Source organism: Mirounga leonina, unplaced genomic scaffold (assembly GCF_011800145.1).
Source record: "Mirounga leonina isolate KUSES-001 unplaced genomic scaffold, KU_Mleo_1.0 Mir_126, whole genome shotgun sequence".
Lineage (NCBI taxonomy): Eukaryota > Metazoa > Chordata > Mammalia > Carnivora > Phocidae > Mirounga > Mirounga leonina.
Window position 1 is genome coordinate 30,837,180 of NW_023270314.1, and position 13,807 is coordinate 30,850,986.

The 13,807-nt window shown below is 42.6% G+C and overlaps 1 protein-coding gene and 1 pseudogene across 4 annotated transcripts in view; both read left to right on the forward strand.

The window, feature by feature from the left end:
* The first annotated feature begins 408 nt into the window (after positions 1 to 408).
* LOC118009031 lies at positions 409 to 1,438 on the forward strand (annotated as a pseudogene).
* A 9,524-nt stretch (positions 1,439 to 10,962) lies between these two features.
* The window catches only part of SCAF11 (SR-related CTD associated factor 11), a 76,579-nt gene continuing 73,734 nt past the window's right edge, over positions 10,963 to 13,807 (forward strand). For 3 of the 4 annotated variants that reach the window (XM_035002815.1, XM_035002817.1, XM_035002818.1), the window contains exon 1: positions 11,069 to 11,274. The gene's annotated coding sequence lies outside the window, so the exon portion shown is untranslated. Of the gene's footprint in view, positions 11,275 to 13,807 lie in introns of all 4 variants that reach the window. The other variant, XM_035002816.1, reaches the window with a different exon arrangement.

Genomic DNA, 13,807 nt, shown 5'->3' on the forward strand with positions numbered 1-13,807 from the left:
CCTGTTGGTGTATGGGTAAATTGGTGCAATGTGTCAAAATTTTAAACATCCATACCCTTTAATGTAACAAACCTACTCCAAAGGATGAATGCATATAGATGTTCATTAAATCATGCTTTGTAATATTGAAAATTGGAAATACTCTATGTCCATCTATAAGCAATTTTTCTCAATCCTAGCCAATTCAGTCCTTTTATAATAAATATTTTGTTAACACTTCCTTTACAGTCCTGAAATGGAAGTCACAGATGCCTAAAACAAAATATACCTAATTGTAATATTAAAGAGAAATAAAAGGAAAGCAATTTGTAACAAAATATTATGTATTTCAAAATGTAAATACTCTAGACACAAAACATACTCTAGAGGGCAGTACCATCCAGTTAAGAACTCATTATCTACAGCAAGCTGGTTAAATTATGATATATCCAAACAAAGGAATGATGCATATCTAGATTCACTATCGTATTATTGAACAAAAAAGCAGGTTGTAAAACAGCAATCATATAGGTAGTTTTACATGGGAAAAGGTCTAAAGAGATGCTCATTAGGATGTTGATGACAAGAACTGTCTCTAATGATGAGATTCATAAAGATTTTTGCTTTCTGCTTGTATATTTGAACTTTCTTGCCTCTATATAAATTTAAAAGCTTATGGCAAGTCCCAGTGGGACAATCACAACACAGATCCCTTGGGTTCTGGAGTGAAGTCATGTCATCTGCAGTGGAGTCTTAAATATCTTTTGTTGAATGGTTCCTGGCCTTTTCCATGCAGATACCAAAGATGGTGTTGGGGCTAGTCACAGTACATGGATAGCCAAGGCCATCTCCTGTGTTGTCAGGTGAGCATCATGGCTAAGTAGTACTGCCAGGCAGGAAGTTGGTGGTCATGCACTGTGAGGGCATCCACATTTCTGGCAATTTCTACTGAAACAAGTTGCAGTACCTGGTCTTCTTCCACAAATGCATGAACACCAACTCATCCTGTGGGCTCTACCACTTCCAGTCTCCTATTACTTCTGGGCCCCTAGCTACATCTTTTGGCAGAATGGTACAAGGCATTTTGCTGCTCAAGACCAAGTAAGACCCAGCCACCTTGACTGCCTCATGGTATTTGATGGGATCTCACTCCTGCTCCTGTCACCCCCACCTCATAAGAAGAAAAAGTGAATGGTGGTTTTTACTGCCCTCAAGGTTGTGCATCTGAAGCCCACTCAGAAGTTTGCATACCTGGGGCACCTGGCTGGCAAGGTTTCCTGGAAGTACAGGCCATGATGGCCACCCTAGAGGAAAAGAGAAAGGAGAAGCCCAGTTCCATTATAGGAAGAAGTAGTAGCTCATGAGGTAGCAGAAACAGGCCAAGAAGGATGTGGAGAAGACAACTGATAAATACAAAGAGGTCCTCAAGACCCATGGGCTCCTTGTTTGGGTCCAATAAAGACTTTATTTCTCATGGTTGGTCTTGCTTTCCCATCTTCCATTGGTACCCTAGGATGTGGGGGACCTAAATGTGGCAGTCCCACTGTCCAAGTGCCACAGGCAGCCACTTAAGAGTGGCCCTGAAAGTAAGGGGAATACCTCTAAGTGAGCAGAGATTTGACTTGTGCATCTGGTAGTATACTCTGAGTGGAAAGTTATGGGCACTGGCAAAAGGCTTGTTTGCTTGGTCAGAGTCTGGAGGGAGAGAGGAGATAAAGAAGTCTGGGAAAGAGGCATGTGGTTGAATCTATAAAAGTGGATATGAAGTTTGATCTTTGTTTCACATGTTAATGCCCAACAGAGAGCATCCATCACAGAAGAGGCACTAAACAACTACAAGAAACAGTAACTTGTCACCCAGATAACATCACCCAGTCTCTGCCATTGGTTACACCGGTGTTGCGCCAACAAGGACGTGATAAGAATCGGGGCAGGAATGGAGATTATACATAGGCCCAATAGCATGGACGCCCACTTACAAGGCTTATCTATCTACTGCCACTATAAATTTCCAACTTGCCGGCAACAGAGACCAATGCTTGGCCCACAATATGGCACCATCCTTTTAGAAGACCTACCAGTTACTTGGTGGCAAGTTGTCTACATTGGATTCATTCCACCCTGGAAGTAGTATCAGTCTACCTTGACTGGAATATCAACATATTCCAAGTTAGACCTCCTGCCTGAAGGTTCTTAACCAGTACCATTGAGGATTTAAAGTGTTTGGTCCAATGACCAGGTATTTAATACAGCAGTGAGCACATGACCATGGGATCCATTGATCTTTTCATAAACTACACCACCTAGACAAACTGCTAGACTGATAGAGCACTGGAATGACTTGTTGAAGATTCATTTGAGGTGCTAGCTTGCAAAGGATACCTTGTGAGGAGGGACATCATCTTCCAGGACTCAAGGTAAACTCATTACATGGTACAGGGCCCCCAATTCATTACATGGTACAGGGTCCCCAGTAGGGAGAATACATGGGGGTCCAGTAGCTGAAGGGTGGAAGTAGGAGTATTTCTGTATACCGATTATTAGGGATCCACTCTGGGAATTTTTAACCTTTTTTCCCCAGAGGTTAGAGGTTTTGGCTACCTCAGGAAGAGTCCCATTAAACCCCAGCTACTGCTGGCTAAAGTGCCAGGTCACTTCAAGGTCTTCGTTCCAAGAAACCAGCAGGAAAGTATAACTGACCCTAATCTTCAGTAGAACTGCTGTTATACAATACAGACAGGAAAGAATATGTTTGATACTCAAGTAATCCATTTGGGTGTCTTGGTTTCCACTTGACCAATTTAGATGGTACATGGACAAGTGCAACAGCCACAAATTGAGAAGGACCTAGTGATGAAGGGCTAAGTCCCCTCAGAGAAGAAGGTCTAGGTCACTGCACTAAATAAACTACCTTGACAAGCAGAGGGTGAGGGGAATCTAGAATGGGTAGCAGAGGAAGGAGATGATCAGCTTCAATTATGGCCCCAAAAGTAGCTTCAAGGGCTGTAGTTAATCCTACGAACACTTTTCTTATAAATTTCTCCAGGAAGAGACCCAATGGAACTTTGGAAGAGCTGCTTCTAGAACTTATTATATGTAAAGGGGTGAATGGTCATAGAAAATGTGGTACACTGCAGAGATCTCCCCATCTAGGACCAAAGTCATTCCACCAGCTGCTAGAAGTATTAGAGGCTGATAGCTTTCAACTGAATCCTACTCCAGAACTTACCTTTGGCTCAAGAGGGCCTCCTTACTTTTCTGGGTTTGGCCAAAATGATCGGTCATTGAGGTAGCATAAAGTCTTCAGAACTCTCTGTAGGAAAGACTGATGCCTTTGCTGGACTGCATCACAGTTTAACTTCTTCCTCTGTCCAATCTTACTTCCCTTACTCATTCCAGAGGTGGGTCCCAAGAGCAATCTCCAGTGAAATTTCTGCACCTGAATCTCTGTGTCAAAGTATATTTCCTGGGGAATTCAATGTGTGATAGATTCCCTTCCCTGTGTATCTTATAACTGTTAAGACCTTTTGTAAGTTTTTTAAAAACTAAAAGTTGCTTAAATAAAAAAGGGGATTTCTTGGCTCACATAACTGAGCAGGTATCAGGATTGATTTGATTCAGTGGCTTAATAATGTTAAGGACTTGGTTTTGCTCCTTCTCTGCTCTGCCTTAGAATCAGCATTATCCTAAAGCTAGCTTTGTTCACAATGACAGTAGCTGCAGTAATTCCAGGGTTTATATTCTCAACCCTCACCATCCAAATGGAAAGATGGAAAGAGAGCAGGCTTTAGCAGCTTTATTTAAAGAATAAGGAAAAATCTTTCTCAGAGTCAAGAGCAATTCAAGGTTCACAGACACAAACTGGTCAAAGTCTGGGTTTCCTAAACCACTCACTGTGGCAAGAAGTATGGGATTACCTTGAGTGCTTTAAAATAATCAGAGTTCATTCCTGGAATTGTTGGTATGTTTTAATCTTTGCCTTCTACAACCACATGGATGCTTCACCAGGGGGAGCGATGGAAGGGATGTTGTGGAGACAAACTATATTCTTTTGCTAGGGCTGCCATAACAAGGGACCACAGACTGGGTGCTTAAACAAAAGAAATCTATTTCCTTACAGTTCTGGAGGCTAGAAGTCTGAGATTAAGAGGTTGGCAGGGTTATTTCTTCTGAGGCCTTTCTCCTAGGCTTGTAGATGGCCATCTTTTCCTGCCTCTGTGTGCACACATGTCTATGTTCTAATCTCCCCTTGTTATAAGGATACCAGTCATATTGGATTAGGGCCTATGCTAAAGACCTTATTTTAACTTAATCACCTCTTTAAAGACCTTGTCTTCAAATACAATTACATTCTGAGGTGCTGGGGATTAGGACTTAAACACGTGAACTTTTGGGGGGACACAATTCAGCCCATAACACAAACTCAACATCAGCATCAATTACATATTAAAATATGTTCATCTGGTTGACTGTTGCAATAAATTGTCAACTCTTTAAGGGCAAGAACAATATCTTATTTATACTACCAGTGCCCAGCACAAAGCCTGGTACACAGCAGGCAGTCAATACAAGACAATAACTGCTTGCTGAGGACTATAAAGAGTTCATTACACTTGGTCAGTATGAGGTCACTGGTGATTTTCTCCAGGAGCAGTTTCAGTGGAGTGGTGATGACATAAGCCTAATTGTTGTGGGTTTAAAGAGTGAATGGACAGGTTCGACAATATAAAAATTAAAACCTTCTTATGACAAAAGCCACCATGAGCAAAGTCAAAAGATGATTATGAAAAAAAATAGTATCTACATATATGGAACACCAAGAGTTAAGAGCTCTAACATAAAAAAGATCCTATAGGGGCACCTGGGTGGCTCAGTCGTTGAGCGTCTGCCTTCGGCACAGGTCATGGTCCCAGGGTCCTGGGATGGAGCCCTGCATCGGGCTCCCTGCTCGGCGGGAAGCCTGCTTCTCCCTCTGCCACTCCCCCTGCTTGTGTTCCCTCTCTCGCTGTGTCTCTCTCTGTCAAATAAATAAATAAAATCTTAAAAAAAAAAAGATCCTATAAAAAGATCAGAAAAAGATGAAGACAAGCAACAATATAAAAACATAAAAAGATTATGCACAGCCTCAAAATATATGAAAACAATTTCAGCCCTATTAGTAGTCAGGGAAACACTAAAATATTAGTGAGATAGTATTTAATGCACATTACACCAACAAAGATGTAAGATTCATGCTTCAGTCCTGGTAAGAGATAGAGAAATAGACATTCTTCTACCTTTTGATTGGAATGTGAACTGCAATAATTCTAGAGGTAATCTGGCAGTGTCTCACTCAAAACATCTTTGGTCACAAGTAACAGAAAACCCAACTCATCCCCCTACCCCTGCCAAGAGTTATTTATATAGTCACGTAACTGAAAATCTAGACATAGCTAGATGGAATCTACTAAAATGTTATCATTAGAATCTAGTTTCTTTCCAAGTCTTAGTTCTGTCTTCCTCTGAGTGGAAGTCATTTTCTGTAATGGTCTCTCTTTATGAAGAGAGCTTACATCCTTAGAGCAACAAGTCTAGCAGAGAAGAAAAGTCCTTGATCTAATTCTTACTGCCCTGAGTTGAGTCATGTGTCCATCCCTGAACTATAGAATATTATAACTCTGTGATATTGTACTCTCATTGATCAATTGTAGAAGCCAATGGAGGAGTCAATACCATTTGTAACTCCAAAGGTTAATAGAGGAGGACTAATTCTTCTAAAGAAAATGAGGTGCTGTTACCAGAAAAAGAGATGGATGCTGGATGTCAAAACAAACAAGAAAAAAAAAAAAATCCATATATATTCTCTCCAGGCAGTATCTATCAAAATGTGCACATATCTTTTGTCCCAATAATCTCACTTTAAGGATTTGCATCTATAGAAAGACACTGCACAATTTTAAAAAGATACATGTATAAGGACATTCATTCTAGCAATGTTTATAATGGCACAAAATCTGGACAAATCTTTATTATCTATCAATAAAGGAATGGCTTAAAAATTATGGTACATTAATAGTATATTGTGCAGCTAGTTAAAAGAATGAGCTAGATAAGAGTATCCATTATAAACCTCAATAAGAAAAAGTTCAGAAAAATATACATGGTGTAATTCATTATTTGTAAAAATCAAAATTTCTATTAATATGTGTTTCTATAACCATTGGAAAAAGTATGGAGGGAAACATTAAGCTTTCAGCCTTGATTTTTTCTAGGATTGGGATAGGGAGAGGAAAACTATCTTTTTCTTTATTTGCTTCTGAAATATACTTTGTTATACTTCTGTGCTGTCTGAATTGTTAAAATGAATGTTTATTACCTTTTAAACAAGTGAGAAGAAAGTGAAATGAGGAAGTAGTCTTAGATATAAACTATTTTTAGATTTGGAGAGAAGAAAGATAAATTAATCCCCAGTAAAGCAGAGATTGAAAATATTGGAGACAGAGTAACCCATAGGTGGGCCCTGAGGGAATAGAGAGGATCCATTTCAGAGCAGAGTCCCGAAAGTACCAGGGCTGCGATGGCTTCACTGTTCCAGAGGGAAATGCAAATAAACAGCATAGTTCATAAAAATTTAGTTCTTTAATGTTGTAAGTGCATTTTTTTAAAAGGAATTGAGGGTTATAAGAGATGGGAAGACTTTAAAAATGTATACCATTATTTGTCAAGATTAAAAAGTTAGCAGCCCAGGCGCCTAGATGGCTCAGTCGTTAAGCGTCTGCCTTTGGCTCAGGTCATGATCCCAGGGTCTTGGGATCAAGTCCCACATCGGCCTCCCTGCTTAGCGGGGAGCCTGCTTCTCCCTCTCCCAATCCTCCTACTTGTGTTCCCTCTCTCGCTGTCTATCTCTCTCTCTCTCAAATAAATAAATAAAATCTTAAAAAAAAGAAAAAGTTAGCAGCCCTACCTATGTCAGTTCCTAAACTGTTAGAAATGCTAATGGTTTGTAAATCCCGAAGTCCGGAAAAAACAGATCTACAGCACAAGTAGAAAGAGCTAAGTAAGCATTAAGCAAGAGGTGTTTCCTCTGTGGTAGAGGACAACAAGTGTGTGTGGATATAGACAGTTATAGATAGACTGCAGGTATAGGGAAAGAAGGTAAGAAAGTTAAAGACTGTGGCGAGATCTTTTGCTGGGTCAGGGTTGAGGGGCTCTGCAGGAGTAATTGTGAGGTTGAGACTTGAGGGGAGTGGTAAAAAAAAAATGGTAAGAGGTGCTGTGGGGGATGGGAAACCAACCTTAGAGAAACTGGAGCTTGTAATATGGAATAATATCTGAATATATTTTGTTCAGATTTGTCCTTTTATGAAATTGTCCTTGGTCCTTTTTGTATTCTCTCCCTCATTTGACACCCCCTTTCCCAACCAGCACTTCTGCTTTTATTCCTTTTATGACACTTATATTCTTCCTTAGTTTGTTTTTGTACTTATCTGTACCCACTAAACTGTCTCTGAGACTCTGTTCATTCATCTATAACCATCTCACAGCACCTCCCAAATAGTAGACACCCAACTGATTGGTGCTGAAGTAAATTTAATTCCACATAGAAAATGATTGGGTAATAATCAGTATCATCTTGATTAAAATTCTGCACAGTTGTGAAAACAGAGAGAAACCAGCATTTTTTTTTTAAATTCCTGTAAACTAACTTTTCCCTATAGCATGTATTTTTCATTCCTTACCAAGATACTATATATTTGGTCATATTTTGCTTGTAAGAGTCTTAAACTGTACACCCGTGGAATTCATACACTCCTGTTATAAAAATGCCACAGAGATCATTAAAATACAATTTTCCACTGTAATGGATATGAAAACTGAGGACCAGAAAAATTAGGCAATTTGTTCAAAACTGCAAGGGTATCATCCATATGAGAGTCATATTTCCAACTCAATTCAGTGCCTTTACACAGTGATTCCACCTCTTAATTTCAATGTTATTTTGTATTCAACTTATAGTAGTTAAATTAATAATAGCAGTTATCTCTGGTAAAGCTTTCTCAAAATCAACATACTGTTTACCCTTCTTTTTTTTTTTTTTTTTAAAGATGCCAGTATGGGTTTCTGTTGCTGTGTGACATGTTTGATAGTTTAAGTGCTGGGTAAAGTACAATAAGCCAATTGGGCCTTCAGTTGAAGGTTGCTTTATGATGCGTATCATTTGTGTTATTTATGGTTATAATCAAATCTTAAATGTTGACAGTGATGGTTGATATATCAATCTTTACTCCTGCATTTTATAGTTCATCATTTAAACCTCTGTATCTCTTTCTTACATTGTAAATAAAAAATACTGAAACCACAGAAAGAGTAACAAATCCTCATATGCAAGCATTAACTAGGAGGATGCTGCAGGTACAGAAATACACAGTCTTTTCCCTGGGGAGGCAAGAGATGGCCTATTACAAACCACATGAAAGTAGAAACCACAAGTACATTAGCATCAAAAGCATTTTTCTCCTAAAATATTCTCACATAATACCTAGTGGAAAATTAATTATCTGCCAGAGAATAAATATATCCAAAAATTCTTATTGTTCAGTATAGGGGTTCCTCAAAAAATTAAAAATAGAATTACCCTATGATCCAGTAATCACACTACTGGGTATTCACCCAAAAAATATAAAAACACTAATTCAAAGGAATACATGCACCCTTATGTTTACTGCAGCATTATTTACAATAGCCAGACTATGGAAGCAACCCAAGTGTCCATCGACAGATGAATGGATAAAGAAAACGTGGTCCATATATACAATGGAATATTATCTAGCCATAAAAAGAATGAAATTTTGCCATTTGCAACATGAATAGAGCTAGAGAGTATAAAACTAAGTGAAATAAGTCAGAGAAGGACAAATAACATATGATCTCACTCATATGTGGCATTTAAGAAAACAAAAGAGCAGAGAGAAAATAAAAGAGAGACAAACCAAGAAACAGACTCTTAATTATAGAGAACTGATTGTTACCAAAGGGGAGGTGGGTAGGGATTAAAGACTACATTTATCATGATGAAAACAAAATAAAATAAAATGATAAAGGGGAAATGGCCCCAGGGGAAAAAAAGGATTTATATCGTTTAGTTTTGCTGAAATGGTATACTGTTATTGCCTTTTTTTAAATTATAGTTTTCTATTGGCAGATATTGTCATTTGACCTTTAATTAAAATTTAAGAAGTCATACTTTCTTAAGAAATAAATAAAGATTATCATGTAAAATATCCACAGAAGAATGTTGCCCCATTAGTCTCCACCTGAAATTACATTCCCAGAGGTCGCGTTCTCTAGGGTGAAGATGTGCATGTATACATGAAAAAGCTACACCCTTATTCTGTTGGATGGCTCATCATCGTGCTTGTTGACCTGGTTATTTTACGGAATTCTGTTTGCTCTGATAGTGACAGGGAAAGGCCGCCCATAAAAATTTTTGTTCTTCCACTAGAAAAAAACCATTTTAACTCCTCTAGATCATCATTCCTTCAAACTTTCCAAACACAGAAAAGCCCATCTAAATCCCCAAACCTCGTATCAAAAACTATACGTTGTAAAACTCCAAAGACTTTGAGATCGGGACAAGGCTGCCATTCATATATTCCTCCAGCAATTATTGACCAAGTTCTCACTGAGTGACAGGCACTGTGCCAGGAGCTGTTGGGAGACACTGTCCCAGAGCTCACAGTGTGAGGCGGACACGGAGCGGACCAGACTGGACGCACAGGATGAGGGTGCCATAGAGGCGACCTCACAGTCCGGGGAGCAGGGGGCATGGCAACCAGCCCAGTCTGGGCGCGGGCGGCAGAGAGGTGGCCTGCCGGCGGGGTCTCGAGGACGTGGGGAGGAGAGTCATTCTGGGCAAGTCGTGGTTAGGGGGGCGCAGCGTGCACAGAAGGGGGATGGGGCAGGCGGCAGGGAAGGTGCGAGCCGCACGGCTGGCTGAGCCTGAGACCTGGGGTACGCCGCGTGGGCGGGGCGGCCCGGGGCGGCCCGGGGCCTGAGCTTCCTCCCGCGGGGCTGTCAGCAGGACCCCGGGGTGCGCGGGGGGCTGAAAGGACCACCTGGAAGAAGAGGGGGAGGAGCAGTCAGGAGCGTGCCGAAATTGTCCGGAAGAGAAACTGTGAGGTCGAAGGGGCAGTGACTTTGAAAAAGCAGCCTGTGAAGGTGTTTCTCAAGTAAAACAAAAGATCTAACGACCCGACGGGGAATAAACAAGGCACAGAGGCTCCACGTCGCAGGTCCCGACAAATTATCGAAAAATCACGCCGCTGCCTGACCACAGAGTGGAAGTCCTCTAAGTTAATCATAATCAAGTTTAATTTTTTTGCTGTGGGAATTAAGACATGGGGAAATGCGTAGACTCGATGTACCACAGGGGAAACCTCTCCCCTAAGCATGTTTTAAATGCCGCCAGGACAAAAGAAAGCGGTGGGCTTTCAAGTTAAGGACACTTCAACCTGCCGGTAAGGTGTATTTCAGCTGGGCAACGGTGGGTGCCGGGTGAAAACTCAACCCACCGCCAAACAGCCTAAGAACGCTCTTCAATATCGGATTACCATAAAGATAGTGTAGCAAAGGCCACGCAGACCACCTCACGTCCAGGTCCCCAAAGGCCTCCTTCATTGTCCGCGGCAGCTAAGCGGCTCCTCGGCCCGCGTAGCGCCAACTCGAGCGCCTCACGCACGGCGCCTGCGCACAGTCCGCAGGGTGGGAGGATGACAGCCCGCGGAAGACGTTTCCCAGAAGCCCGCTGCCGTTCTCCCTCCCGCTCACAGGCCGCGTGACGTCACTCCGCCCGCCACGTTCCTAGGTCGCTAAGGGTGGTTTGCCAGCGCCCCCCCGTGGTCCGGTTGAGCGTTGCAGCGGTGCGCGCAGGGCCCAGCAAGCGAGTAGGGGGAGTGCGGCGGATTCCGCCGCCCGCGCCGCCGTCGTCACCGTAGCGCGCCGACATGTGGCGGCGCGGCTGAGCGGAGCGGAGGGGGAGAGAGGGGAGGGCACGCGAGGGGAGGGAGGAGGCCAGACAAGGCGGGGGGAGGGGGAGGAGCGGTGGCGCAAGTCGCGCGGAGCAGCGCAGCCCGGGTCCGCTCTCCGCTGCGCCGCCACCTCCCGACTCGGCGGGTAGAGCCGGCGCCCTAGCGACCTCCGGAACAACTCAAAGCGGACTAAGGAGTCCATGTTGGGGAACTTGGCGTCGTGACGGGGACCTAGGGACCGGCAGTGGTGCCGCCGCCGCTGGAGCAAGCGCCTCGACCTCGGCCTGAGGTAAACACGGGCCGACCCCGGGGCGGATGGACTCCGGCAGCTGTCGGGGCGAAGTGGGGGCTGTTACGGGCTGGCGCGGAGCGGAGGAGCCGGCCGGGGGCGACGGGAGGGCGGACAAAGTTTCGGAATCGCGCGCGGCCCAGACGGCGTCCTGCGCTGGGAGGAAAGTTGGAGCTGCCTCTCCAGGCGGGGGACGCTGCGGCGGGGCGGGCCCCTCTTCCTTCTCGCCACCCCGCGAGGGAGGCCCCGCTCCGGCCGCCGCCGCCTCTCTGCCGACACCCCGTCCCATTTCCTCCTTGTGGCCTACCCGGCTCCCGCCGCTTCTGCCGGCGGAGCCTGTCGCCGCCTGGGCTCGGGGTCGGGGGGGGGGGGCGGGTTGAGGCAAGAGGCTCCGCGACCGAGTCGGCACACATACACCCCCTCCCTGCGGTGGAAACGTGTCTTGCTGGGCTTCCGGGCGCTCGCCGACCCCCGAGTTCGCTTTACTTCGTAGACTTTGCTTTTGTCAATAGTGTCCAAGCCCGCTCGTGAAACCAAACTTTACTACGCCGTGACCTCTCGGTGCGCGAATAGGGAAGAGCCGGCGCTGCTAGGCATCAGCGTTTACCTCGTCCTGATTTCAAACTCTCTCCCACCCCCCGTTTTTAAACCCGTTTCCTGGGCTGACAACAAAAGGGCCGGATCTAAACTTAGCTTAATGAGTCGCGCCTCCTCACACCTAGGAATTTTGAACCATTACAGACATTTCTTAGAGATCGCTGGCCGTCTTGCTGTCCACACATGTTCTGGAAGAATTGTTTTAAAAGTAAATGCCCGGTTTAAGTAGTCGATTAAAATACTCACAGATTCAGATGTGGAATTGTAAAATACCCCCGACATGTTTCTGTAGGGGACTTCTTACAGCGTCTACGAGTTGAGCGATTATCATTAATTTTGGATTGCTTCTAACATCTTTATCATACTGCCAGTGACCTAAGATTTTTAAGCAGAACTGATCCCAAAGTTTTTAATGTTTGGCTATTGGACGCTGATCTTAAATTTTCCAGTTTCGGAATTTTGACCGAATTTCGGAAAAAGCATATTAATAGACGCATTTTTCATTTTAAAAATTAATTCGAGCATATGACTGCTTACTTCAGCAGAATATTGAAGGCAAAACGTTATTAAATAACTGGTAGTTTTTGTGTTTTATTGGTAACTGTATTAAAAATTTTGATAAGAATCAAATCTCTTTCTAGACCATTGCTTTCTCTTTCCTGTTTCTTTGGCTGTTGGCTTAATCGTCCCACTTTTTTTGCTGTTGGTTAAGAGCTACAGTAAAAAGTTTGTGGGATTTTTATTTTTGTTGCTTTAATTTATTGGGCAGATGAAAATTTGAAATTGTCTTTGGATTTATTTTGTTTTATACTCTTAAAGATAATCTAAATTTACTTTATGCAGTATGAGTTTTTAAAATTATTCTTACTGTAGCTGCACTTTTTCATTACATTTTTTGGTGCTTGCAAGTATATTAATAGTAATTCAGTTTTACATTCAGATGATGACCTTTTTGCCCGAGAATTTGAGTACATTAAAATAAAGATTTTGAGTACATTTTAAGATTTTGGTAGGGTAAGATTTGGATGTTTGCTTACTCCTGGTGTACTCACACTCTGAAAGCATTCTTCAGTAAGTCAAGGGGGAATAAAACTGGATAGGAAAATAGAAAATTGTTCATAAATATGCTGCCCTCCTGAAATGTGTAATGGAGAAAATTTTAAGAGTGATTTTTTTGGGTATGTCTTTAGGTGGTGGTAGTGGGGTCCATGAGTTAAGATTGAAACTCGTCAGGGATCACCCAGCTTCCTCATTATTTTTTGGGCACTAGCCTGGCTTAGGCAATTTTCCTGAAAAGCTGTGCCGTTAATTAGGGATAGGAGGAAACAGTGCAGTTGACTGATGTTGACTCGCCATCAGTAGCGTGTTCTAATAGTAGGAGAGTACAGTATTTACTACTCATCGACTTTATACTGAACTTTTTAGGTACGGCAGTGAGAAATGGTTGTAAAACCTAACCAAAGAGAGTGGCAGATGTAGAGGTAATAAAAAGAGTCAGCCTTAGAATAATTTTCGTTGTAACTTCCCTTTAGCAAGCTCTGCCATCATCCACCTTTGCCTTTTAGTCACGTACATTGGATCTTGACTTACCTTACCCAGTGAAATAAAGAAGCTTAAAACCTAAATTCTTAGTTATACCTTTTGTCCAAAAGAATAAATTAGTAGCTTTGCACCTTATCTTGCATCTGAATTGTACTAACTGGTAGTAGCACTCAGTAGAGCTCAGAGTTAAAATACCTGGTATTCTCTTAGTATTCCCAAGACTCATCTTTGCATTGTCATTGTTGTCTTTTTTTTAAAGTTGTGGCTTTGTTAATTCTAGTACTTAGGCACATAAAGTTTTACTATAAAATGTAAAAACAGTACCATCATCTCTCACTTGCAAAATAGTTTCCTAAAAAGTCTCACTATGGCCTTTGCTTACCTATATGGTTTT